This window comes from Passer montanus, unplaced genomic scaffold, assembly GCF_014805655.1.
Source record: "Passer montanus isolate IOZ18808 unplaced genomic scaffold, ASM1480565v1 scaffold33, whole genome shotgun sequence".
Lineage (NCBI taxonomy): Eukaryota > Metazoa > Chordata > Aves > Passeriformes > Passeridae > Passer > Passer montanus.
The window spans coordinates 5,289,797-5,317,715 of NW_024368041.1; the positions used below are offsets into that span (position 1 = coordinate 5,289,797).

Consider the following 27,919-nt stretch of genomic DNA (forward strand, 5'->3'; position numbering starts at 1 on the left):
GGGGGATAAGCTCCGCTAATCCCGTCCTGCTGCCGCCGCTCCGTCTGTGCCGCCGCGGGGCCTTCGGCAACATCTGCTGCTCGCAAGGGACAGCGTTACGTGTTTACCATCGAAAAACCAGAAAACCACTAAAAAAACAAGCCCCGGGGGTGTGGGGAGGGCTGCATCTACTGATGCTGGGGGCTTCAGCCCGGGGTGTTGGCTGCCCCGGCCACCCCATGTCCCCGTGCTGCCCTGGGGACACCTGGGGACCCTGCCCACCTGTGCGGGTGTTAAAGGGGCTCAGCGGGAGGACGAGTGAGAACCCAGCCGCTCGAAGCAGCCACGTCTGAAGATTCTTTCAGCCCCGTGGTACAGAGGGTGTTTGGGAGCAGTGGTGAGGCACAGTGCATGTGGATGTTAGAATCCAGATATGAGAGCCCTGGGGCTGAGGTCTCTTCCTTCTGCCCAGCTAATCCACTCCTACAGAGAAGTGGTCTCACCTTCTCTTTCAGGCAGTGCCAGCTATTTCTTGAGTCTCAGGAGATATTGTTTGAGCTGCAAAATAATCTCTGGCTTTTTTCTTCTGCAATTTTAAAGCCCTAAGCATCTTTCAAACAGCATCACTGCAGGTCACACCACCCTCCACACATCAGGAGACTGCAGAGGAGACCAGATCTGCAACAGTGAAGATACCTGGGGTGAGACCACCTCTTGTGTCCCTGAATGTCCATGGTCACCTGCCACCACATCCTGCCCTGCAGAGTGGGTGTGCTGGTTTTGGCTGGGCTAGGGTTAATTTGCTTCCCAGTAGCTGGTCTGGGGCTGTGTTCTGGATTTGTGCTGAACACAGGGTTGATAATGTAGTGATGTTTTTGTCATTGCTGAGCAGGACTTACACAGAGCTGAGGTTGTTCCTGCTTTTCCTACAGCCACGCTGGTGAGGAAGCTGGGTGTACAGGGGAGGCTGGGGGGAAACACAGCCGGGACAGGTGACCCAAACTGACCAAAGGGATATTCCAAACCATATGCTCATGCTCAATAAATAAAGTTGAGGGAAGAAGGAGGAAGGGGGAGATGGTGTTTGTTTTCCCAAGTAACTGTTTTGTGTGATGGAACCACGTTCCTGCTCTCCTGGAGATGGCTGAACACCTGGATGCCTATTGGAAACAGTGAATTAATTCTTGGTTTTACTTTGCTTGTGTAATTGGCTTTTGCTTTCCTCATTAAATTGTCTCTGTCTCAATCCACAAGTTTTCTGGCTTTTACAGTTCTAATCCTCTCCCTGATGCTGCTGGTGGGGGAGTAGTGAGCAGCTGCCTGGGGCTTGGTTGCTGACAGTGGGTTCAGCCAGGCAGATCCATGTCACTGAAAATATTGTCACATGTCACTGTCACTGAAAGTACATATCATAAAAAATGTGGATCACTTGGCAACTCTGAAGTGCAGTTGTGACTGGTCTGCAGAAAGGGATGAAGAGAGAAATGAGTGATAGGGAAGGCAGATACAAGGTTTAATTTCTCCTGTTTTTTTAAAAAGCCATTGTGATCTGTCACAATAACCCACAAACACCATCAGCCCTTGTGAGCAGCCAGGGAGCTGCCAGTGGGCTGCAAGAGGAGGTCAGCTGCTGACTGAAAGCACTGTGTCAGACCATGATCCAGTGAGAGCCACAGGTTCAACAGAGCAGGTGGTGCATTAAAACCTTTAGAGATTTTAACATGCTGTGGCAGGAGAACTGCCACCACTGGCACTGCAGTGCAGCCTGACAGTGGTAGAAAATTTTATGATTGAAAAAACCCAACAAAAAAGCCCAGAGTGAAGGTCACTGTGCAGACATACAGGTGCAGAGCCAGGGTGGCCAGGCTGGACCCACTGCAGGTACTGATGTTGTAGAAATGGTGTCACAGGAAGAAATTGGAGATACTGCTCCAGAGCACAGACCCTTTTCCTGCAAGTCCAAAATAGATCCTGTCATGGCTGAGCTGCTCTGCTCCTCCTCCTCCTGCTGGGCACAGTAGCAATGGTCTGCAAGGAGCAGGTCATGGAGGGGTGGCTTTCTTGAGGGCATCTCTGACAGCGTGCTTCCACACTGGTGTGTTGCAGGGCAGCAGCTTCCTTTGTTTACTTCAGCCTTTACTTAGCAGCTACCACAGGTGCTTGAACACAGTCCTCAGTCCTCCACAGACCACTGGTATGCAGGGATTAGTGAGCAGGGCCAAACCCACGTGCTTGCCTGGGAAGGTGCAGGGATTTGTAAAGGACCTGGTGGAGGCATCCCCCTCAGTTTTTGCCCAAAGCTGGTACACCTGTATTCAGTCATGGCTCCGTGTTTCCAGACCTGGGAATCGGCAGCAGAGGGATTAAAAGCAGCATGTTTAGCTGTGAAAGAACATCCTCACCCTACACCAGTGTGGTGGCTGCAGCATGTCCCATCACAGCTGGCAACTGTGGAAGCCAGCTGCATGAGCTGCCTGCTGTGCATGTGTGTGTGCAGACATCAAGGGTTGCACAGACATCAAAGCAGCCCCTTACATGCACTCCTGGAGTCCAGCACACAACCCAACTCCCCCACCTTGAACCCCTTTAAGGCTGGGCTCCTTTTGCCAAGGAATTAATTTTATCTCAGGACACATGGAACAGCTCAGGGTGGCTCTGCCATTGCCCAGTGCTGGTTGGAACCAGGGGGAATTCACCACACCACAGTTAAAAAAAACCAAAAAACCCCAAACCTGTGGTTTTTGGGATAAGCTGGTGCAGGGTGGCATTGCAAAGTAGCCACAGGTTGCAGCTGTGGTGGTGCACACATTCCTGGTGCTGCCACTCTGCATGGGAAGGTGGTGAGGGCTTTGTTCCAGCAGTATCTCAACATGAACCTTTACAGACTCATGGTCAGCACATACAGATTCCACAGGTAAAAGCTAACAGTGCAAATCAGCTCTGGTTGCAAAAAATGGGCACTGAGGCTGGGGGGTGAAGGGTGCTGCACTGGGCAGTGCAGTACAAAGCCTGGCAGCATTGGTTTGCAGAAGGGCCATGGCTGATGTTGTGTCCCATGTGGGATCCCACAGGTAAGTGGACATCGGGAGAGTTAATGATGTGGTCATCATTATCAGTGTATGCATTAAAGGATGCATTTCCCATATGAGAATAAAGACAGAAGCATTCTTTCAGAGCAAACTCTGGGCAGCAAACCCTCATTTTCCACACTTTATAGGATCCTGCCCATGCAGGACTCCAGCCATCCCAGGTGTGCTCCCACCACGTGATGCAGAGAGGTAGGGAACCCATGTTTGGCTGTGGCAGCCTGTGCTCTCAAACCTCAGAAACATATGTGTTCCTCTTACTGAAAAAGTGATGTAGCTGACAGATACTTCCCTAAAGAGGCAGACCTGGTAGCCCCCATGCCCCTGTCATTCCCAGCTAGGCATGCTGGCAGCTGAGTTAGTGTGCTGTGGCTCAAGCTGCTGCAGGAGGTTTTGCCATCTGGGAATGCCATGCAGTGATGATGAATGGCATCTCACCTTGAGGTGAGTGAATCATGGCAGGGCCCAGGGTTTATTTTGCTACACCTCTTGTCCCTGAAAGTAGCAACTTACTGACTGAGAGCAAATGCCAGAAATAAGCTTGGCTTACTGGCCTGTGTGCTCCAGGGATGGTTTAGGGGAGCTGGTTTTATCCTGGGACTCTCTAGATGCTTGGAGGTGTCCTGTGGAGCCTTATCTTTCAAAAAATTCAGTAGCTCTACCCTGGATCAGGCCTTCCATTGTCCTTAGGCATGGGAGGGAACCCTCATGCCCCTGCCTAGTAGCCTCCTGGAGACTTCCTGGTAGATGGGAGTCCTTTGAGGCACCCAACAGTGAATTCCTTTGGGATCCTTTTGGGAGAGGGATGTCACACAGACACCCAATGGCACAAATGCCTCTCACCATGGAATCCTGATCTGAGCATTACCCAGGCCTGGGCTGAGCACAGGTCTAACAGCAACAGCGGCACCCGGTGATGTCTGCTCTTCTTCTCATCTTCAAAGCATTAGCTGCTGGGAATTAATCCTCATACCAGGCAGGCAAGTCTCATGACTCTCGCTCCACAGAGAGGCAGAGTAAATGATGTGATGAAGGGTGAATCAGGTCACAGCTGCGATGAAATCACAGCAGTTCCTGCCTGCCCATCCCGTGACCATTAGACCTTATGTACTCATCCAGGAGGTAGCTGGCATGCAAGGATGTGCAGAAGCCAGCTTCTCCTCTCCAGGCAAGTTGCACAGCCTGCAGGGAGGTGCTGGGCCATGACTCACCTTGGAAAGCAGGTTCCAGTGTTAGATGAGGTCGAGGAGTCGCTGGGTGCATCCTCCAGTGACTCACTGCAAGGGTCTGGCAGTACAAGGGCACCCAGTCAAGGATGCTGAAGGGCTGAGGGAGACAGCTCTGGGCAAGGTCAGAATGCCAAACTTTTTCTTTGTTGCCTTTGAAAGTCTGAGCTTAAAATTTTAACTCTCGGGGTGAGATCTAGGCTGCTGATATTGGGGTGAGAGGGCCATTTGTGTTAGTCACTACTGGGAACTTAAGCCAGGACACTGGCCCCAAGGACAGCCCGCTGCTGCTGTACCTTGAGTGGGTTACCTGATCTCAGGGGGAGAAGCCTGCTCCACACTGAAATGGGAGCAGTGCTGAGCAGCAGCTCCTTGGGAACCAGAAGGAGAAGAATACAGTTTCCTGGGCAAATACCTGTAAGAGGTTTTGGTGTGAAAATAAAAAACATTTAGGAGAAGTAAAATGAAGCAAATGCTTCTCTGAATCTCAGTTCACAGAAATGTACCCCTAAACACAAGGTGATGTGCTTAGGACAGACAATAGAGAGGAGAAAGCCACAATAGTACTGGCAGCTCCCCATGCACAAAAGACAAACAGTGGGGTGTTGTCTGAGAGCCAACTTCTCTGTTTGTTGGATGCAACGGGCCAGCCCATCCTCCCTCTTCCTCGTGCTGTAGGTAGATCTGAAGGAGGCAGGAGGCTGGCAGCAAATTAATGTCAGCAAACCAACTGAGAAGAGGAGCAGCCCGAGGCACTTGTATCTTGTCAAATTGGAAGTATATCTGGGCATTATTCCTTTCTTATAGTAAACTGTGCATGATGTAGCTGACAACAGGCTTTGGGATATGACTTCATAGAAAATATATATTTTTCCATGTGAAAGAGTGTCTCCACCCCCTGCTCACTGCATTAAGCCCAGAATTTTGCAGTCAGGAGCTGTTAGTACTGGACATTCAGTTCTACAATGCAGGGGATATGGAGTACAGAGCTCCAGTGGGCAAGAGGCCAGCGGCGTCTGAACCGGCTGTGGCAACAGTGCTGCAGGATGCAGGTTTCCCTGTGGGACAGCAACAAACCAAGCCAAGAGCTGGATCAGCATCAGGGCCTCCCCAAGGTCCACAGCAGTGTGTGCTGCGCTGCCAGTGCTGGGGAAAGCAGAAGGCACTGAAAGGCACTAAACTTGAGGGTATCACACCTGCAAAGAACAAGTCAGCAGTGGGGTTGGCTTGGCCTGGCTTTGTAGTGCAGGTGAGGGTTGATCTCCTAGAATACACAAAGTAATTATCCTGGGGACATCAAGCAGTGGCCATGCCATCTCTTCTGTCCTCTCTGTGGCAGATCAGGGCTGTGGCTCTTACAATAAGTCTGAAGTTTGTTCTTGGTGCTGCAGTGCTTTCTGTGGCTTTTGTGGCCCCTGTGTAACAGGCATTGCTGCCTGGTTGCCCACAGCCTCAGTGCACCCCATTTGGTGACCCAAATTCTCAATTTTTTACCCCAACCGCTGGGCTATTCTCTGGATGCCTGTTGCAGGGATGTGGTTAATGTCAAGTACTCCCTTTTGCAGCCTTGTTGCGTCTTCATTTTTCTGTCTCTTAAAGTGATTCGGAGCCTTCTGAGGTGGAAAGATGGTGCAAACCAAGGGCAAGTCTGCTACAGAGGACAGATGTCCCTGGAAGGGAAGGTAGGAACACAGATGGAGGGAATGGAGTGTGAAATTTCCACCCTTCTGTCCCTCCAGCAGCTTGCAGAAGCAGCTGTTTCCATCGTGTGAAGAGGCATCCCTGGGCAGGGCAGTTTCTGAAGGTGAGAGGGGGCCCCAGGCGAGGCCTGGGAAGGTGCCAGGGCATTACAGCCCTGCCCATCAGGCACGCTGCCTGCTCCAGGCCTCCATTCAACATGATGAGGGACAAAATCCAAAGGTAACCCCTTGCTGTTAGACCACACAGCACATTTACCCTCCCTCACAGGCTCTGAAAAGAGCTGTTTCTCTCACTGTGCAAGTGCACATTTCATGGTCATGCTACAGAAAATGGTGTGGGCGAAGCAGCCTAAGAAGCTGTTCCTGTCTGGCTTTGAAGGTGCCCCTTAGCTGACCCTCTTGTCCCTTAGATGTTTCTGACCCAGAACTACCTGTTTTACAGAACAGCTCATTTTCCATGTGTGAGAAGCTTTTCCATGAAAGCCAGAGCTTAACTGCTCAGTCTCAATGAAGACCCCACAGGAGTTTCTCTGGATGCTCACCTCCATTTTTGCAGACAGTTCCAGTCTGGGTTGCTCTACAGTTTGCTTGCCTCAACACCACCCAGGCAGTGTCAGTGGGACACAGTGAGCATCCCTGCCTGAGAGAGGAGCTCTGTGTAAAGCTGCTCTGGGGTAGCTGCATCTCATGGGTGGCCAGTGCCCAGTGCAGCCTCAGGAGCTGGTTGCAAGGGGCAGCAGGGTGATTTGCTGTGTAAAAACCCCTGTGGAGAGAGGAGCGTGGTTATTAGAGAGTTCCGATCCTCCACCCTGTTGGTAGGATACACAACTTTTCCTAAACACAGCCTGTCCAGCCGCATTCCTGAAGCACACATTCCTTGCCAGTGAAGCTCACCCAGAGTGTGTCCAGGAATAGCACTGCAGCTTCATGTGGGACCTCTCCCAAATACATCTTTAATTGAATGGGGCCATTTGGCCCACGTGCTTGAACTCAGACCAGGACCAGTATTGTAATTACTGGTCTTCTTGCCATTTCCTACCCAAGGCCATCTATTCTTTATCTCTCACATCTATGACTTATAAGCACCACTATTTCAGCTTTGTTTTCTGTATCACTGCCCTCTTTTGGGCTGCCCCTTGGGGCAGCATGGGTGCCAGTGGCCAGGGACACTGGTGGAGTCACCTTCTTGAGTTAGTACAGTTAAGGACTGTTGTTGTGCAGCCAGAGGTACTAATTTCTGTCTCTGAAGCCACATAGCTGAGATTCAGCTGGCTGTTCGTAGCCACAAAGAATGCTTTGCTGGAAGGAGAGTTGCTGGCTTTCTGATTTTTATCGTAAGCCTTGTGATAGCTGGCTTTTTCTTGACAGCACCAATATCTGGAGCATAGTTTTGGGGTGAGAAGCTCAGCTTTCAGTTTAAGTCCAGAATGCACATTTGGAACTCTGACAATTGCAGAGAAGATACAAAGTAACTTCCAAGCATGCCCCCATGACTCAGAAAATGCAAATTACCCCGTATTTTGATTAAGAAGACAATGAAGAAGGAATATTATGTTTTTTAAGGCTGCACGGTGATCCTAGAGTATTTGGCACTGGCAATCTCAGGAAAAGATGCCAGTCTATCAGGACTTTTTGTTATGGAGAAGTTCTGGCATAATTTTGAGAACCAGGATTTAGGTGTCCTGGAACAGGTGACAAACTCTTCCTTTCACTACCAGGCCATGCTTAGAAGGGCACGGCTGCTCTGTGGGCCACCTCTCATGCCCAGGACCTTTCAGAGGAGCCAGCAGAAGGCCTCATACTAGGCTGGGTCCTTTCCCTTGCTCTGCTTATCACTGCCCACCAGCAACCTTAATGCCAGCACTCTTAATCTGAATATATACAAGTAAGACATTTTTGTAATACTTTTCTTTTTTTATGAACAATTGCATGAAAACTGAGCTTTTTCTTACCAGATCTCCTGCTGAAGGCCACTGCACATCTGAGTTTTCCCCTTCCAGTAGGTACTGATGACATAACTTATGGGCTTTGGCTTCATCTCTCTCAGACTTGGTATTGCTCCAGTAGAGGCAAAGACTTTAGGGCTCAGCAGCAGCAATTTTCAGTTTTAAAGACTTATTTTGTGCTTCTCTGTGCTGTGTGCAGACATAACCACAGTGGTCAACCCCTACTTTCAACTTCCCCTTTGGTGCCTTGTGATGTTTACATGGTGTGCAGTGTTCTGCAATCATCAGACAAACAGAAATAAAAATCAGTGTTGGTTTGCTTTTTAGGAGTAACCCCTGGAGTCAACAGCCATTCACTCCTTGTAACCTTTAACTCTCACAACATGAAGGGGCTTTACAGAAGAAATAAATAGAGTATCAACTTAAGAGTTCCCATGTGCTTTCATATGAAAGCATTAAAACTCTAAACACAGCATGAGAATGAAGCAATAAAGCATCTGGACTTTCTTGGCCAGGCATGGAGTTGAGCATGCCTGATTTTCCACGAAGCAAGTGGATTTGCAGAGAAAAGTGCCAAGTAGTCACAGCAGCATCACTGTTATTACAAGGATGATTTTTCAGCACACACTGTGCTGAAATGATGATGGGTGGCTACTGCATTTTTGAGAGCTCTTTGATTTTCTGCATGCAATGGGAACTCAGCTCCTAGAAGACACTGGAGAGGGGGATGCAGTCCAGAGATAACCCAAGAGAGATACTCTGCAAGATGTTTTTCATTAGTCCACAGCTGGTAGCTGCAAAGAAAGGGCACAATACTGATACCTGCCAAAGGAGGAATGAATTCAGAGTAAGTATTTCTTTGGCTGCAAAATCTTTTCCAAGACTTAGCTGAGAAAGAGGCAGTCTTCTCCTTCTAAAACAGAAGGAAGATCTAAGTAGTACCAGATCTATCTTTATAAATACATATCTAGTGGCTTGTTTTAAAATTTGAAAATATCACTAAAACTGCAGGAAATAAAGAAAACTGCTGCTTTGAGGGTCTTCCCATTCAGAAGACAAGTTCTGTCTCTTACTAGAATTATCCAGTCTTTTGCAGAGTTGCTCATCTCAACACTTGAGTGATGGACAGAAACTTTTTTAGAGAGTATCACAGGTTCCTTTCATAAAGGCTGAGGAACAAGCCATGATAATACCTCAAGGTCACAAAAAGGCCACTTTATCTTCTGCAGGAGTTCAGGTGGTTGAGGTTTATGGAAAAAGTTATTAATCTGGGCCACAAGAAAATTGTGATACAGGGCTGCAGGACTATGAATAACTCAGCAAACTCAGTGGGTTCATAACTCAGATGTCCAAACAGGCTACCTGCATAGCTGGAACATCGATTTTGGATTTTTTTTTTTTTTTTTTTTGGCAAGAGTTGCTGCACACTTGGAGCCTTTGAGCCCTGCAGAAGCAGTTAGGTGTTTTACCCAGCCATTGCAAACCAATCCTAAAAGGGAAAAAAGTTACCTGTCATTCTTTGTTGGCTCATGGTAAGATATGTGAGCTGCCACATTACAATTAAAGGCCAGTTGAGGAGAAAATTTTCTTCCTCTGACCCAAAATGCATCACCTGGCCCAGGAGAGGACTTTTCTTCTGTTCTATGATAGCCAGGATACAAAATGGCCTGGGTTTAACCAGTCCCTGGGCACAAGGAGAGCTGGAGGAATGCTGTGGCTCCATACTTCTTGTGTGCACCAGCTGCAGAGTGATGGAATTGGCCTCCCACTCAGAGTACTTTGGTTCTGCTGGAGTCAGAAGTTTGCTCTTAGGACATTTATCCTGAATCAGCTCACAGGATGGAAATTCTTACATTTCAGTAACTAACTTCAAGAACAAATTTATCAGCTGAGTCTGTCCCAGCCTGCTCTTTAGGTTGCAGGTTCCTGGGAGCAGGAGTTGATTTTTTTCAGAGCTATATTCTCTAATTGGATTTCCCACTCGTATCAAAAAAAGGTGAGTTCTCATAAGTTTGCATTTAATTTTATGGTTCTCCTGCTCTAACTCACGAGGCATTTGCCCAGGCTAGGTGGGACACAGTATCTGTATCCATCTGATAGTTCAAAACACTCTCTTCAGCTGCCAGAACAGCTAATGTGGCATCTGCAGCTGCTGTTGGCAACTTTCCCACTGATATCAGTGCAGCAGGTTTTGATCTTAAATTTGCTCTGTGCGTCCCTAAAGAGTACTCTAGCTTGAAACTCTGTGGTGGTTCAAATGAGGCTTTTTGCTGATGGCTACAGTCCCCTTCCTCCAACCCTGCTGCCTGGAGGCAGAGCTGGTGGTCAAGAAAAAAAGATTTCCCAAAAGATAACTGTGCTATATATTTTAGGGTGCTGAGCACGGTGTAGTTATGCTGACTTTTAAAGCATGACCACTGTAAGTTCACCAGCTGGAGCACAGAGAAGGGAAATGCTTCTGGATCCAGGTTTAGTGATCAGCTATTCCACTGAAGATGAAACTCCTGTGAGTGCTTATAGCATTCATCTTTTGGTTGAATATCTGGCAAAAATTGCAGCAAAATTAATTTCAGATAATACAACTGAGGCAAACTTAACGGAGAAAAAGCCTGGAAAACTTTTCTGGTAGGGGATGTGTTGCATGTGTCTATATATCTGTATCCATTATGGGAAGGACATTAGCTCTGGTGTGGGAGGGTAATGACAGACACACGGGCCCTGACGGAGGTCCTGTCATGTGTCTGTGGAAAATACGTATCACCCAAGGCAGCGTGTAGCGTAGGAGAATTAGGAAACCTTGAAGAGGTGACAGCTGATTAAACAGCTGAAGTTTTAGATCTCTCGGAGCTATTTGATATGCAAAGATACATCATAAGACAGCTACCTTAAGCTGCCTGATACCAGTTTTTTCCCCCCTGTTCCAGGCACTGCCGTTTACCTTGTACAAAGCTGTTACTGTTTAGTCTGTGCAGAAACAGCCTTTGTCATCATATCCTCCAGCTAAATGAGATCATTGTAGCACTGTAGACAATATACAACCCTGCAAGCCAGAACATAAATTTATTAATTTTCACACAAAACTAATTTCACAATGTCTTTGGAGCAAGTGTCCTTGCTGTCTTTGATGCAGAGCATTTAAGCTGAAGAAAGAAGGGGAAGGTAAATTCAACTTAAAATCTTCAGACCCAAGATTGGCCCCAAAGTATTCATGTCATCAGGGTAGGAAGCCACCTTATCTTCTGCTGTGGTTTCACTGTAGCTGAAAGCTTAAAGAATGACCGATACCATGAGAACATTTGATCCCCTTTCACCCTTCTCCAGTGCTGGGGTTTGTGCAAGATTACAGTCAAATGTATTTCTCAAGAAAAGTCAACTGGGATACCACTCAACTCCCTTATCTTGATGGACCTTCAAAGCCATTCTCCATCCCAATACTCAGCCTTATCTGGATATAAACAGATATGCTCAGTGCATCTCTGGGCCATCTTCCCCACATGGTCACACTGTACCATCATCAGCTGCTTCAGCAGAAGTCAGTGTAAAACCAAAATGGCTGAAAGATTTGTGGGCTGTAAAAAAGGGACAAAATGCAAAGCACAGATGGATGCTATTCCCAGAAGGGAGGGGAGTGCATGGAGGGGCAATCTGTGCTCCGTGGTGATCCTTTTTTACTGAGGTGGATGGGGTCTGGATGGACCTTCCTGAGGGAGCCTTGGGTAAAGACTTGAAGATTTAGATGATGTCAGTTGTGCTGTGAATTTGTGAGTCACTGCACACTGTTAGGAAAACCACAGTCCCTCTAGAAAGGGGAACCCATTTTCTGTCCTGGCAGGGGCCAAGGTATAGAGAGCAGAGGATCCTGCACTGATGTGTCTGACTAAGCCCACATAATAGGCTTCACATCAGTAAATCTGAGACAGACAGTAATTGCAGTAACACGGGCTTAGTGGTGAAAGCATGGGTCACCACAGGTACACCCCAGCTGTGGAGAAGGGCATTGTCTCTTTTTATTGCTCCTCACCACATAAGACTTCATTTTATAATTTAGAATTGTAGCAATTGTGATTGGCACCACAGATCAGAACCAACAGATGAAATGAAACCTGATAGCCCCTCCCTGCTTTTTAAAATAATATTCCAAAAATATCCCCCTGTTTCCCAGGCACGGATATCACAAAGGGCAGAAGAGGACATCGTCTCCCAGATTTTCTCTTTCCTCCATCTGTAGCCTATGTGTTGTCTATACAATGTGCCTAAATATTTATATCATTAACAACAGAAAGGAAAAAGGGGCATTCTCTCAGCAGGCAAAATGTCTGGCTGCAATATTTCCACCAGAAAAAGGTTGAATTCAACTGTATGACATTTTTCATGAAGTTCCTGCTTTCCAGAGGAACTCTGGGGTTACAAACATTAAGAAGTTGCTACAATTGTAATGTCACCTCAGTGTGCCCCAGGAGGCAGGTTCTTTGTTTCTCTGCCTTTCTATCCTTTTCTGTGGGCTGTCCTTATGAGCCACTTAAAGTCTTCTGTGGTGCACCAGCATCAATGACTCATAACATACCATTTTTCTTCTCTGGGAGGACAACTCCAGTGCTTCCTGGGGATTTTGTTCCTAACCAGTGAAATGGCCCATACAACTGGCAGCATAAAATGCATTAACAACAGGTTCCATAATGTTTAATAGGCATACTAAAAGGTAGCCCCAGAGTTATGCCTCTTTACATGTAAATCTAATTTTCTGACCAACCACCTTCATGGTTTTAATTTACTTCATCCTGTACATGCTATCAGCAGCAGTCAGTCTGGTAGCAAGCTATAGGTTTTTTCCCTAAAAAATGCCACACAGAGATTACACACAGGACTGGGACAAACTAACTGGACGCAAAGGACATTCAAAACAACAAAAAAATGAGCCTGCACATAAAAGTTGTAAAGGGTGCAACTGATTCCTGCAAATAAACTGTATCAGTCAGACCATTGTTCTGGTTTGCTGGACTAACAGTGTGAGATAAAAACTCAAATGGCAGATGCCACATTTTTGGCCTAGAATGTACTTCTTGATTTTTTTTGAAGTTTTTTTTTCAAATTTCAAAATTTCAGACTAAATTTGAAGACTAAAGTACAGTGTCAAAGGCAGGAGCTTATCCAGTAACAGGCTGATTTGTTGTTCTGGAAAGACATTGCTGTTACCAGTGAACCAGAAGGACATCTTTTCTCAGAAAACAATGCTGTGAACTTCAGAGACATTGTGTTATATTCAGTGCTCATCCCTCTGACATGCTGGACAAAAATACTCTATCCAGAATAATAAGGGAATTGTCTGCAATTTAGCATATTAAGCAATCTGGTCTTAAAAGCCATCAGACAGTCCTTGGGAGAACTTAGCCTCTATTACAGGCAAACATGGTGTGTGTTTTAGTGGTGCAGGTAGCACTAGAACTGTCCCCTCTCAAAGAAGAGATAACATTATGCCCAATACAAATTTGGCATCAATCTACTGAGACCAGTATTTGGAGAAGAATCGTGCTGGTCCTCCATTATATGTTCCAGACATTTTTCATTCCCTCCCAGATAAAATGCCCTGCTGATCTAATGGTAGAATTTGGCTCTCAAAGCTAGAAAGCTCCAACTGTAGCCAAAATAATATCCTAAAATAGAAAGAAAAATGAGAAAGCAGAAATGTTATTTTCCTCTTTCAAAAGTTTCAGCAGGAAGCTAGCAGTGAGAAACCACTAAAATGGCTCTCTCCCAGCTACCTCTCCCAGTCTGGTCATTGCTTGAAACACTCAAAAAATCCCTCATCCTAAGGTCCAAATGCACCTTGGTTTCATGCCTGTGTCTCCGGTATCACTGGAAACCACCTTAAGTTAATTGAGCTCAGGATTTGGTCTTTCTGTGTGAATCAGTTCTAGGGAAGCTGACAGCTACAAATCCCTGTGTTTTTGTTCTGATGAAAACAGCCTGAAGATCTAAATTTAACATTTGGTTTCACAATGCTCATTTTTGACTGTAAGTAAAATCACCCTGGAAAAACAGCTTAGAATAGGAAGAGATATGTTTTCCGGATGCTGGAAAAGTGAATTAAAAAAAAAGCACACATGACAAATTTATCCTCGTTCACAATTTAGATTGCTTTTTACTCTCTGCTTGGTATCTTTGGATAAATACTGTGAATAAAAATTGCATTAGTTACAGAAGAGATTCATAATTTTCTGACCCCATTTCAGAGGAAGATGTAGCACATATCTGTGGTGTTCGGGTCACGGGAAACAGCGCCTGCAGATCAAATCTGTGTTGTGAATGGTTTTTTTCACATGAGGAAACCAGGCAGAATATTTTCCAAGATGAAAAAGATTCTTCTTCATCCACACATTTATTCTGATTAATTTCTTGTTGCAGAAAATTATCCCTTTCACTTGCCCTACAGTCACATTACTACACTTTAGCAATATAAAGAGACCATGGAGTGGATGTAAATATAATTTATAGTTGAAGAATGGCATAAATCACCTGCACATTATGAGGCAATCTAGTGTAAATAAGACTGAGGCCTCTACAATGAAATTCTGCTCCCAGGAGTGACAAATGGCATTTTCTATTCAGCTTTTTGTATTTGAAACAATGTCTGCTTCCAAATAAGCCGGATGGATTCCAAAGGATGACCTGATCCTGCTCTTCCTAGTGCATTCTCAGCAGCTTACCAGGCTCTAGCCATGCAAATTCATGGAAGATGTTCATGTGCCCTTGGAAACATGATTTTTATTTGGGAACATCTTGAACCTTGGATGCCAGCAGCACTTTTTCAGTCTAGCAATTAGGGAAAAAGGCATTGCACCTATAAACTGAGAGCAGCAGAGACCTTGAGCTACTTGAGAAATTACACACAGGCTTTCATAATACAGTGCCACAACACCCCCAAAACAGGAGATGTGGAGAATGGACCCTCTGTGGCTCAGGGCCTGTCTTTGTCCTAGTGACCTAGGGGGTGACAAGTGTCCCTTCTGCCTGTGCAGGTGCACATCTGCATGGACACCTTTGAGGACCTGGTTGGGAAGTGGGTGCCCAGGGCTGCTGCCTTGGGCTGAGTCCTGGGACTCCCCTGTCCTGGGTTTTTTGGGGTGTCTCCCAGGCTGGTAGATGCTCGAGCATGAGTCACCTCATCTTGCAATTCCTTGGAGCAGTTGTCCCAAAACCACCTGCCCACAGATGGGGAGTGACACCACCTGTCCACCATCTCTGTGAGCACCTTCTCTCCTGGAAGAGCTCCTCTTGCATTCCCCAGGAGAGCTGCTGCTGGCACTGGGACACGAGGTGGCTTGGCAGGCAGCTGGGTGCGGCCGGACGAGCCGCGCTCACGGCAGAGGAATGCGCGGCACCTCCCTGGGCTGCGAGGCTGCTGCTGCACAGCCTGCCCTGCATTGCTCTGCCTGCATGTGACAGGTGAGCAGGCAGTGTGGCATGAGGCTGCTCTCTGCCACTGGTGTGGCCCAGGAGCAGCGATGGGCTGGTGCCAGGCGGGATGTCTGGATGGACAGCCCAGTGGTCAGGTCTTTGCAGCAGTCCCACCACTGTCCCACCCCTGTTGCTCTGCTCTGGCCTGCCCTCTTACATCACATTTCTGCTTTAGTTAAGTGTTTGGTCCTCAATACAAATACAGGAATAAAAATAACTCTTTTTACATTGCTTCTTTACCACAATTGTGCCAATCACTTGGACCTTTCGTTCAGAGCAGACTGCAGCTTGTCTGGTCAGTCTCGTGGCTGCCTTCAGTTTCAACCTACTAATCTTGCATGGCTCAATCTTGGCCCTGCTCTTTGGGCTTCACTCTGCTTTAAAAAGACCTAAAAAGAGAAGGTCTTTCTCTGTTGGGCCTTGGCTCTTTCCTTGGAGGACAAATTCTTCCCACTCTGGGGACTTGGTATCTGCCTTGGAGAACCCACAGGCTCAGGTTGGAGCTCCAGTCACTGGCAGCCCCAGTCTGCCAAGGGCTGCAGATTTACAGGGCCAGGAAGTCTGGAGACACTCAGCAGTGGACCTGTTGTCTTGGGTATTTCCTAGGCCATGTTGTCTACTCCTTGTGCTAGAGCTACAGTTTGATTCCTCTGAACAATCTAAAGTGAGGCTGTTAATGATAAATTGAAAATATAATATGCCATGAGGGACTCCTTACGGTACAAGAACTGCTTGTGATGACAAAGGCCAGCTCATCAGCAGAATTAATCAGTGCAGCATCAGTGAGGCTTTGTTGATTTGCAGATGCAGAGGATTTGGCCTCAGTGCCTGGTCTATATTATTTTACAGTAGATAATGAATGCAGCATGCCATGCTTGCTTTTCTTACCCTTCTCGGAAATTGCAGTTTTACTGACCTGAAAGTATTTTCCCACTATTAAACTTTCAGTCAGGACATAAGCCCTTTTTAAGATGCTGAACACCACAGGATGCCCTCTCCCTGTGTGGGAACAGCTCTGCTGTACCAAAAGGAGGTGTGATCTTATGGGATAGAGATTCCTTGTGGCACTGACTCATACACTGTAAATTTGTGCTCATTTTCACATCTTCCTCCTGATCCTGTTTTAGGCTGCGTTTCCATTACTCCTCCACCCTGGGGGAGGAATCCTCAGCCAACACAGCTCTAACCCGGAAACCACAGGGGATGAAAAGACCTTTCATAGCAATAATGATGCCATGTTCCTCTCCTCTGCAGCTGCATTTTGAAAACAAAAGATCAGGAGGCAAAGTCACCACCCACAAGCAGAATTTGCAGTTCTGCAGCCATCGGGGACTGGTGCAAATGGGCCTGATGCAGATGCCAGAGAACATACTTCCTATTGACACCAGGGAACAACAAGAACTGAAAGTATAACCTAATCTAGGCTGAGAACAATGTCTACTTTTGCATATTTAGCAGGGATAGCCTTGGGCCATGAGCTGAGGCTTAACTTTGCCTACACCATAATTTATTTTTCATATTTTTGTAATCAGCAGTTTGGGTCAATCTGCTGTAAAGACCATGTAATGTCTGCAAAATAAGGTGGTGGATGCCCTTCCAGTTTGATGGCCCTTAGTAGATACCTATGCCTGCAGTATATACCCATGCCTGTGCACGTTCCAGCTTCAGTGTCCTTGAAAGATTTCCCATAAAACAGATAGGAAGACACTTGCAAGTACCTCCAGTAGTTTGGTGAGTCTGTAGTTCAACACAAAGTGTAGAAGTACAGGTTGAAGGCTGTGGATTATCACTTCTTTCTACTACAGCATATTGCTAGGCCAGGTTTATCTGAGTGCTCAGGGCTGAAGCACTTCTTGGGACTTGCCTTTCCAGCACAGATAGCACTTTGAACTGGCAAAGGGTAGGTGATTGACATCAGACAGAAGGTCTGATTTCATCAAGGCTTTGGCATGCCACTTGCTGGAAAATGTATTCCAATAAGTACCACCCAGAGTTATTAAATGTGGCACTGAAGGGTGACCAAAGTTCCTGCCAAGGAACTGCCACTCTGGACTGGTTTGGTCTCTGCTCCTACAGGCAGGCCTGATGTTAGACATCAATGGGAAAAGGTCAGTGGGACTAGGGAGGGTCTGGCTGCACCTTTTGAAAGCCCTGGGCACATGGCAGCAGTGTGATCTTGTAAGCTTAGTATGTTAAAATACAGCTGTTCCTTCTCTTGGGCAGCCTTCATAACATGAATTGGAGGTAAATGATGACTGTAGTATTTTGTGGTTACTTTACGTGCCAGTGCTCACATGGGGGGTGGAATGGTGGAGAACCCAGCTCAGTGTCCATATGAGACACTGAAATGCCTATGGGAAGTCTTTCTGAGCTTCCCCAGAGACTATTTCAAACCTTGTGCTAATTGTTTTCTTCTTGACTGCTCTGAGTTCACTCCCATAGCTGCCAGGGTTTGATAATCTCTGAATCACAGTTCTCTGCTTGGATTTCTGTCACAGTCTCTGTGTGACCTGTCCTCTCCTGGGCAGAAACTTGCAGGGTCACATGAGGTGCCTCTGCTGGGCTGGAAATGGGAATGGGTTATTTCTTCTGAGTTGAGTGGGCCCCTAAAATACAAACCTCATTTCAAATAGCATTTGACACGGCTGAGTGCATTTGTCTTCTCCAACGTGCAAACTAGAGACCAGCTATTTTCTGCTCAGCATGGAAAGGAAACAGGAGAACTGAGACCACAACACCCACGTCTGTGAAGGTATTTAAGCACTTGCTGGGATCCATGCATCGTGGCCAAGCTGTTTGTTGGTAGTAAGACATAGTCTGGGCAGCAGGTGCCCAAATCACATTTTTCCAAAGTCCTACGGTACAGTCTTTATCACTGGGTTGGGTTTCTCTGAAGTTCCTTGCAGGACCAATTATAGGAAAGGGCTGATGCTACATGTGCAGGTTCCTCTGTTTATTTTCCATGGTGCCCCATCCCTGCAGACACTTTTCCACCCCGTGTTGTGCAGGCGCCTCGGCAGAGGTTGCTCTCAGCACCCTGCACCACTCGTTCCTTGTGGATGCCACAGAGGAACCACCTGTTACTCTAAATCTGGCAGTCTTTCCTCATCTTCCCTGCATCCCCATTTCAACTTCTGTAACTACATCTGTGTGACCTGTTTTCTCCTGCTATGTAGAAACTTGGACAGTCACATGGGGATATGTGGGGTCACTCGTACTCCCCTGACCCTGTAAATGTAGAAGGGTTAGTTTATTTCCAGAAAGTATGGTTTACATATGGTTTTCCTTTCATTATTTTAGATGTCAACTAGAAGGGCTCTGCTTGTTCCCTTTAGTAACAGCAAGTAAATAGCCGACCTGTTTAGAAAAACTTAACACTAGAGACCTGGAGAAATCTTTGGATGCAAGATGCATGCTGAACTGTGTGTGACCCTCTGTAGAGAAACATTAGCTTAATATATTAGTAAATGTTTTTTAGTGAAGATAAAAGAATATTAGAGAAAATATACAAGGCGTGAGGTCCAAGTTCCCTGTGCAGTCCATTTCCCATTGAAATCAAATGGCCAAAATGAAAAGGTCAGCAAAAGTTTGCTTGAATTCTGAGTGAGGAAAACAAGAAAAGCTCTTTGCTTGCTCCAGGCAGTGCTGTTACCAAGAGGATCTGGTCACAAAGACCAAGGCCAGAGTTTTCAAAAGCAGTTGTTTGATTTGCTAGCCCTGTTTGAAGCACACTGACTGGAGCTGCTTTTGGGAAGTCGTGAAAAACGGGGAGATCCAGGGACCCCCATGCTAGTCTTGGTAGGCTCAGCCAATGCCACAAGGCTGCTTTGAAGCCTTTGACCAATCTCCTGTCAGGTCAAGCTCTGGGGCATAAAGCAGGAATTCTGACTTGCACAAGTGCTGATAAAGTTTATGCTGTTGAGCCTCCTGGGTTGCCAGCTTGGGCATCTTCACACTGTGTCCCCTTTTGTACTGAGACACACATGCAGAGGCCAAAGAATGAAGATGTCTCATGTTAACTGTAAGATTTCAGGCTGACTTGAGCTTACCAAGACAGGTGGTGAGTGCAGGCACCCAAGGAATCATACTTGGAAGACAAGATTGAAGGACTCCTGCAGTTCAGAAATGCTACTTGGGAACCGGATAGTCAAGTACTGCCAGTTCCTAGGATCAGCTTAAAGTTAATAGAGTGATGGCAGGTGCCCAAACATCTTTGCAATCCTACATTTGCAGAGATGTTTTCATCACAGAGCAGACAAAATAAAATGGTTTTTAAAACAACACACCCTGCAGGTCTCTGTCTTTGCCACTGAGTATATGAAATTTAAACTAAAAAAAAAAAAACCTAACAGAAAAAGGGAATGAATTCACATAAATAACGTAATTAGAGAAGCTTGAAAGCAGCAAGAATGTGTGAGACTTCAATGCATTTTTATCCTTTTAAAATAAAACAGATGCTGAGAGGATGTTATAAGAAGGCGTCTCAGAAAGGCTGGTGTAAAAACATTAAAAGAACAGAGAAACTTGATTTTTTGCAGGAAGACAAGCAGGGACCTGGTTCTGCAGAGCTGGGATATAGAAATGCATGTTATGGAAATGCTATGTTTTGGCATGATCTGAAATTGCAGACTTGGGAATTGAGTGTGTGGAGTGCTCCATACATCCAAACATCATTTTGCTGAATTTGGAAAAAAGTTTCAGATGACCTTAAAGGGATGATTTTCAAATCTTCAAGCTTACTTGGAGATTGCCTCCAAGCAAGAGAGCCTTGGCTTAAGTGAAAGCATCAGTAGCCCATAAGCCCAATCCACCTGCAAATCCTGCTGGTGTTTGTGTCCTTTTGATAAGGTCCTGTTTTTCCCATGGGTCGGTAAGTCCATAGTCAATACATTCTTGACTTCTATGGAAAGCAATGTTAAAACCCCTACTTTTTTTTTTTTTTTTTTTTCCCCTGGGTGGAGGTGGGGGGTGGGTAGCCTCAATCAAAATCAGTCCCATATTCTTTTCATAAGTTTTTGTGCTTATCAAGATGAATTCATTTAAGATCATAATTATATTAATTAAGAGCACTGTTTCTACAGGTGTGGCTAGTTCCTAAAGAGCAAATAGCTGCAGTAGGATTGGACAAAAGCAATCTTTGGCAGAGTTTTTTAGGCTTTAGCAGGTTTGAAATGCCCTTATGGGGTTGGTATCATTGTTATTTTAATGACGTGACATTGGAGACATGAAAGAAAGAATGTTTTACTCACAATCACTCAGCAAGTCAGATCCTTTCTCACTTACTGGTGATGCCACATAACTGCACAGCAGATACCCAGTAGCAAACTAATCTCATTTCACCATTAGTGGTAACCAAGAGGGTTTCCTCAAGTCAGACTTTAGGCAAAATTTGAAGTAGCTTTGAACTGATTCTGCCGTGAGACATCATCTACAGGCAAATGACATGACCAGAATGAGAAGGGGGATGATCTACCACAGGACTGTAAGGCTAAATGTTCACAATTTGTCTGTTCAAAAATGTTTACTTAATTTCATGTCACTAAAAGAGCAAAATGCTGTTCCCTTTTAATAATAAACATTATATTTCACTAAAGAAGAAGTAAGACAAGAAGTGATAACAAAAATGCCTCTGAAAATAAGCTATTTGTTTCCTGGCAGATGCAAATCTATTCTGTGTCTCCCTGTTTCCCTCTTCAAATGCACTTGTGTGGGTCCCACCTATGCACCAGGCAGGGAGCTCAAGATCTGGCTCCACAGGGATGCTTTGTACTGTCCTGAAAGCAAAACTTAATCCATGGAGAGGACAATGCTCTCTTGAGTTACTGGCTCCTTCATCCTCGTCTTGGACAAGCTTCCTCTCATCTCTAAAGTGTTATCTGAGTAAAGATCTCAGTATTCTCCTCCCTAGAATTTATTATTAGTTTATTGAAAAAAAAAATACAATCCCTTCAGCTATGAAAATTACCCTCATTTGTCTATAAATAGGCTTAACTTCTTAAATTGTGTCAGCTGCTGCAGATTCACCAATTTGATCTAGATCTCCAGATCTTTTCTGCTCCTACAGCTCCAGGGCAAATGACTCATGCTGTTTGCAAGTGCCTATCCCACTGAGCCTGGCAGTATCAGTGTGGCTGAAGGTTTCTACTAAAACCTGGGCAGGGATTTTCTCCTCATCAAGCTGAGCTCACCAACATACTGCAGAAACAAATTGGTATGTTGTACTTACATGAAAATCCATGCATTAGCAATAGTCCAGCACCAAATCTGTAGAGGAAAATGTGTTCTAGAAAACAAATATGATAAAGGCAAATTCCTATTGATCCATTTTCCCAGCTGCATTTCCCTTCACTGGTGGCAGTCCTAGGAAGATTGGACTGCACTACCTATTACCTTTGAAATTACTTTGGAAATGTGAAAGGGAAATGTCAAAGTATTTTCAGACAATCTAAATGGCTTTTATAGCTTGTTCCTGGAAATCAGAGTTTCCTGAGCTGTCTGAATGTTCAGTCCTTACTCTATAAATCACTTGTTTTTAAAAGCAGAAGGGATCCAATTTCCCAGGTGTGTGCCCATTCCTGGAGTTGTCCCACCCCTTCTGCTACTTTTCCTGGGAAGGGAAAAATCTTAGAAGGGAAAATCAGAGGAAAAAACTCTTCTTAAGTGAAGGGAATTCTTCTAGGTGAAGGGTAATGGTTCCCTTCTGGCTATGAGGCACCTGGGGATAGAAAGGTTGGTGCAGCCAGCTTTGCCCAAGTTTCCAGAAAGTCCTGGGCCTTGGTATTTATTTGATCTTATTTGTGTGCTGATCTGTGGACCAGAAAGACACATGGAAGAGCTGAATTTTATTTTATATCTTATTTTATTTTATTTTATTTTATTTTATTTTATTTTATTTTATTTTATTTTATTTTATTTTATTTTATTTTATTTTATTTTATTTCACTTCTACTTCAGTTACCCAGGTTATGGCATAAGGTGTTGCTCTTGCCTAATAAACAAGCTGGCTGCTTTGAAAGTCCAGCTGATGGTGCTCTGAGGGCCATCTGTGTCCTCAGCTCCCAATTTCTCTTCTCAAGCTCTTTGGAGTGAGGGCCTGTGTATTTTATGCTGCCATCACAAATAACAGACTCTCAGCTTGATATCTGTGATCAACTGTGCCTGTCACATTTCATGCCATAAAAAACATATGCGCAAGGTTGGAAGGGCAAACATGCTTTTGGCTTCCCTGCCATTTGTAGTTCAGTTTGCCTGCAACCCTTCTTTCATTGTGTATTGCTACTTTTCCCCTGAAAAAATTTTCAGAGCCCCCTGGAAGAAGAAACAAGCTCTATTTACTGACATTTCTTTCAAGTTATTATGAGCAGACAGCTCTTGTAGGCTGTAAACAGGATCTCTCAGCCAGAAGCCTTCAGTCAGAACCTGCCAAGCCCAAAGACCTCCTTAATTTAAAAAGGTCTGAATTAGCCATTAAATATCACAGCATCTTGAAGAACATCCATAGGATCGCCCTGCTTTCCTCCTTGGTCAAGGCTTGAGTGGCACTCAGTTAAGTTTCTGGGAGTCTTCTCTGTTGGATGCCATGGCTCTACGTGCACACACATGGATTAGTCCACACTGTGAATTAATTAATTAATTAATTCAGCTGCAAGTTCCACTGCAAGGGAGTGCCAGGGCTGAAATGTGGCCCGAAGCACCCTGAGGCATTGTTGACACAGCCTGGGTGACGAGGAGCCTTTCCATGTTTCTGCACAGGACGAAGCCAGGGTCAATGCGATGGGGAGGAATCATTCTGTGCCATCTGCTCCCTCTCTGGCAAACCTCAGGGCACGGCAGGGAGTTCCTCCCGTGGCTCACCCCTCTGTGTGTCTCCAAGGGATGTAGCCCTGACAGGAGGCTGTGGGACACAGTCATGTATGCCCTGACGTGCTGGCTTCCCATTTCACATTTGCTGATGGTCCTCATGCCAGAGGCCAAGTTTACTTCACAGAGGCTACATTCTGCAGTGCTCGGGCTGCCTCTAAGATCCTACCCAGGGAATAGATAAACAGAACAATGTTTGAGCCTCTGGTAAATTTTAATGTCATTTTCAGGGAAATATATGTGTCATAACAACACAAAGCAGGCACAGTTCCCTTGCTTTCGATCTGCCTGGTGCCAGGGTCCACGTCATTTCAGCATTGAAACAGATCCAGCAAGTTCATGGTAACTTTGCTCTCTGAAGAAGTGCCTCTTTTGCCCCTTGGTCTGTACTTGTCTTCCAGCAGTGTTCCTTAGTCCTGTCAGAGAATGTCACGTACTGTTATCTTAACATCTGATTTTCACTGGAAACCCTAGGGAATTGGGCCCTTATCTTCACATACCATGCACATCAAAATAGTTTAATCAAGCCTATTAATTCCAGGGCTTGCTGCTGATCTGGATAAAACACTGCCCTTTCCCAGCACTGCAGCTTTGTAGCCAAGTTTCACATTGCAGCACTCTCCATTAAGTTTGTTCTCTGCTCCCCGGGGCTGAACACATTCCCCTAGAGTCTCCCAGGTCTTACAGAGAGGTGCCAGGGTTCAGCTCTAAGGCTCAGATTCCTTTGGGCTGATTTTCCAGACCAGAAGCATCCCATCAATTCGAAAATTTGGACTTGAGAGTCCTTGGTGTCACTTCCTGGTGCTCTGGGCAGTCATTGCCACATCCAAACATTGGTTCAGGGCAACTGCAGAGCCTAGGAAGGCATCCAAGAGCAAAGAGAAAACTCAACGATGTGCCAACACCAGGGCAAAACTCAGGGGATGTCATTACAGATGTGGCAATGGGGGACCTGGGGAAGCAGACATGCCTTTGTCCTTGTCCCAGCATGCCTGCTTTAGGGAGGGGTGGTGGGACATGGCTTATTCATCAGAAGGCACAACCTGATCAAGAAACAAACTTCAGAGAACTAGACATGGGAAGTTTAGGTACAGGAGGATGGTTACAAGCATCTCCTGAGAAGTGGACCGGATTCTTCTGCCTTTTCACACCTTCAGCAGGGTTTTACCTCATGGCTCACCCCTGACTCTTAAGGCAAAAGTCTCCAGCAGCTGTGGGGATGCCTTGTCTTTAAAGCAGCCACGAGACATGTGCCTGTTGGCCCAGGGCTGCTCGAGATGTGCTGCTGCTTGCTTTTCTGGGAAAGGGTTCTTGCAGCATGAAAGAAGTGCAGGCAAACAAAGAGCTCTGGGGAGAGAAGTGACAGGCAGCAGCTGGAGCCAGTGGGTGACTTGCCGAGTGACAGAGCAGTCGGGCTCCTCGCTACTCTGCTACTATTTTGGAAACATCAATAAACAGAAGAGGCCAGATCAATGTCTCAGGGCTCCGACGCAAACCCGGAGGAGCCCTGTGGACATTGGTGGCACCAGCAGCCTGAGACATCAGTTTGTCCATAAGAACTCTGCTGTGCTTCATTTGGATTCAAACTCATTGAATTTAGACACTGAAAACATCATTAGCAGATCACTAATTACCAGATCTCAGCTCCTTTGCAGGTGCAACCTTGCACTGAGGAATTCATGCTCATTGTGCCATGGAGAATATGACTTCAACTTCTGCGGGAGGAGCTTTCAAGCAGCTGGAAAAAAGTATGGATGTTTATATTTTTAAAAAGGGATTGTTTTTGCTGCTGTCAATTATTAATGGCTCTCAGGTCAGGCTAAGGAACAATGCCAGGGATAAATTACCCTGTATGCTATTCATATATGCTCTACCCAGTTGTTTCCTTCTCAACTAGAGGATTCACCTCGCAATGAACTCCTTGGCATTTGGAAAAAAAGGACTGACAAAGCAATGAACTTGGTGTGCCCATTTATTTATGCATTGACATCTTTCCTACTTTGTCAGGTGTGTTTAATCAGAAAGAAGCAGGAAATGCATTATAATTATAAACATATTATTGCAGAAGAAAAAGGCTGCCCATGGAAAGGACTGCATTGTTTGATAAATGGTTACAGTGAAAAAACACAGGCTTAACCTACGACTCTTTGCTGAGATCAAAGCAAAGTTGCTGCCACAGGCTCCCTGTGTAGCAGAACTCAGCTCTGGGTTTGCAGCAAGGCAAGGGGAAGAAAGTTGAAAAGAAAATGCAATCTCCTCCCTTCCTTTTATTTTTTTCCCTAAAACTTTTCCCCTAGTACTAAAAAAAAAAATAAAAAGATGACTCAACCATTAAATATTTGCTGTTAAAATTAAGAGAATTAGTGAAAAACCCAGCTGTGAACACAATAACTAGGGTCATGTCCCTTGTTGAAGCCATTGAGGGACATTGTTTTCGACAGGTTCAGACTTGGGATCCTGATGAGCCAAAGCAAAGATGGAGTTAGAGAATAAACCCGGGAGATTCTGGATATCCTGCAGTCTTTCCATGTGACCTTGCCCAAACTTGCAAACATTCCTTAACTGCGACGACAGCTGAACCCCAGTCAGTGCTGCTGCTGTGAAAAGCAAAATCCTTCTGGGCTCTGAGACCAGGAATGCTGTAGGTAAGATGCTGAAAGGGTTTATTGCCCTTCTCAGCACTGCAAGGCTGAACCATGGCCTTGCACTTAAATAAATAAAAAAACCACCAACAGACAAACTGAAAATTGTCCAGAGGAGAGCAACAAAAATGATCAGAGGTCTAGAAAACATGACTTATGAGGAAAGATTGAAAGGGCTGGGTTTGTTTAGTCTACAGACTTTGAAACATCCTAATAAACTCTAAAGATGTAAAAAATATATGGAATCTAAAAGGGTCAATCGATTGCCCTTTATCTCTGTGGCAGAAGGTACAGCACAAAGAAGACAGTATTAAAAGCTCTGAGGCCAATAACACCTCAAGTTTGTTACTTGGGGAGGGATCACAGCAGCTCATGGCAGATTTTCAGTGTTTTGGACAAGTACCATGAGGGACTGGGTAACTCACTGAACCACGGAAGAGACTGGTTTCAGCCACGTGGTCCTATGGTTTCCTTGGCCTAGTGACTGTGTCAGGGCACCTGAGGACAAGGCCTTGGAGATGATGAAGTTTTAGAACACTCCCTAATTTGAAAAAAATGTGGCAGGTGCTTAACCCTTCTAGAAGTTGCAAGAAGAAATCTTTTTAAAAAGCCTCTTTTCCATGGCTTCCATGGTTATGAAATGAAGAGCAACAAATTCCCACCTTTTCATGGGGCCATCACTGCATTGTGAAGAACCTTGCTGCTCTCCCATGGGGGATTCCTATCTAGGTGAGTACTCAAATATTTAGATGATCAGACCTCTGAAAAAGCATGTAAAAGTGAATCAGGTAGTAACAACCTTGCAGATCCTGCTCCAAAAAATAATCTCCTGGCAATGGAGAAAGAGGCACCTTGGCCAACCCTTGCTAGGAGTGCTTTTACAACTGCAGAGCAGTGGGGATGGTATTAGGTACTGGTCTAGGAGGGCCAGGTGGTGCTCAGCACCTGATCAGAAAGGCAACATCCCTTCTCCTCATCACGCCCACTCAGAGCTGAGTATCCCATCCTGGAGCTGTGTGTGCTGCTCCCTACAAATGACTGAGCAACTTTGCTATCCCTCATCTGTCTTGGAAAGCTCAACACTGTTTTCTGATTTCAACTCCTATTCTTCAAAGGGTCCCAAAAGTTTTGTCAGAGTTTGCATCCAAATTCACCACAAGACAAAAGCCTATTAGAAAACAGGCTTTGAATTTACTGCCCAGCAATCCCAAATTCCCTGAATTATGGGCATGAGGTGAGAGGTTTGTGAAGGAAAGGAGCACAAGGTTGCAGCCAGAGCAGAGCTTCCCGTAGCCCTTGGCATTTCCAAGGACCTGGGGGTCAAGTGAGGGCTCCCCAAGAGATGGTGGAAAGATGCTGTGTTCAATCCTGCCACAACCCTGCTCCTTTTTGCACTCCCCATTTCCTGCCCAGCTATGCAAGGTACTGCTTGGTCTCACATGAACACAGAGAAAAATCACTAGTTATATGATACGGGAATTAAAAAAGTCTGTTTGCTTCTAAGCATAAACCTATGACTGAGGCAATGGTTTGCAAACATGGGATTATGGCCCCAAGTCAACTTTTTTTTCCCCTCAGTTTTGGGTACAGTCACGAGCCTGGCAGGAATATGTGTCAGCTAAAATGCATGGCAGCAACTGGCGTCTCCTGGAGTTTGGAGCTGAGTGGGGTCACAACAGGATGGAGTTTGGGAAGGCAGCACTGCAGGGTTAGGAATAAACATCTCCCTGGGGCAGACTTTCCATAATTGGCCATGACAAGGCTTCTTTCTCCAGAGAGCTGGAGCTGGTCTGTGAGGAAACAGGATGAATCACTGCTCCAGCTCAATTTGGCAAATGCCATGATTTCGTTCTGCTCTGCACAGGGAGCAGATGATGATATAGACTGAAAGACAGAACAGAAATCTAGCCAAAGGCTTCTGAGCTGGGAGAGAAGTTTGAGTTCCCACTCATTTTTCACAGGTTTACTCAGGTCCTTAGAAGGAAACCTTGGCAATACCCACTGATGCAAAAACAATTCCCTTTA

General features: G+C 45.6%; 1 protein-coding gene and 1 long non-coding RNA gene across 4 annotated transcripts in view; one reads left to right on the forward strand and one right to left on the reverse strand.

Annotated features, from left to right (window-relative positions):
* Positions 1-5,853: 5,853 nt before the first annotated feature.
* KLHL38 (kelch like family member 38) overlaps positions 5,854-27,919 on the reverse strand; it is a 29,003-nt gene continuing 6,937 nt past the window's right edge. Inside the window, exons 4-8 of one of the 3 annotated variants that reach the window (XR_005628183.1) lie at positions 21,619-23,668; positions 10,876-10,977; positions 7,944-8,212; positions 6,534-6,754; positions 5,854-5,961 (exon numbers count right to left, since the gene is read on the reverse strand). The gene's annotated coding sequence lies outside the window, so the exon portion shown is untranslated. Of the gene's footprint in view, positions 5,962-6,533; positions 6,755-7,943; positions 8,213-10,875; positions 10,978-21,618; positions 23,669-24,886; positions 24,991-27,919 lie in introns of all 3 variants that reach the window. The other 2 variants (XR_005628184.1, XR_005628182.1) reach the window with 2 other exon arrangements.
* On the forward strand, positions 17,191-27,811 carry LOC120505191. Its single transcript, XR_005628185.1, has 4 exons — positions 17,191-17,500; positions 18,026-18,144; positions 24,897-25,000; positions 25,694-27,811. It is a non-coding gene; the product is annotated as an uncharacterized LOC120505191 (long non-coding RNA).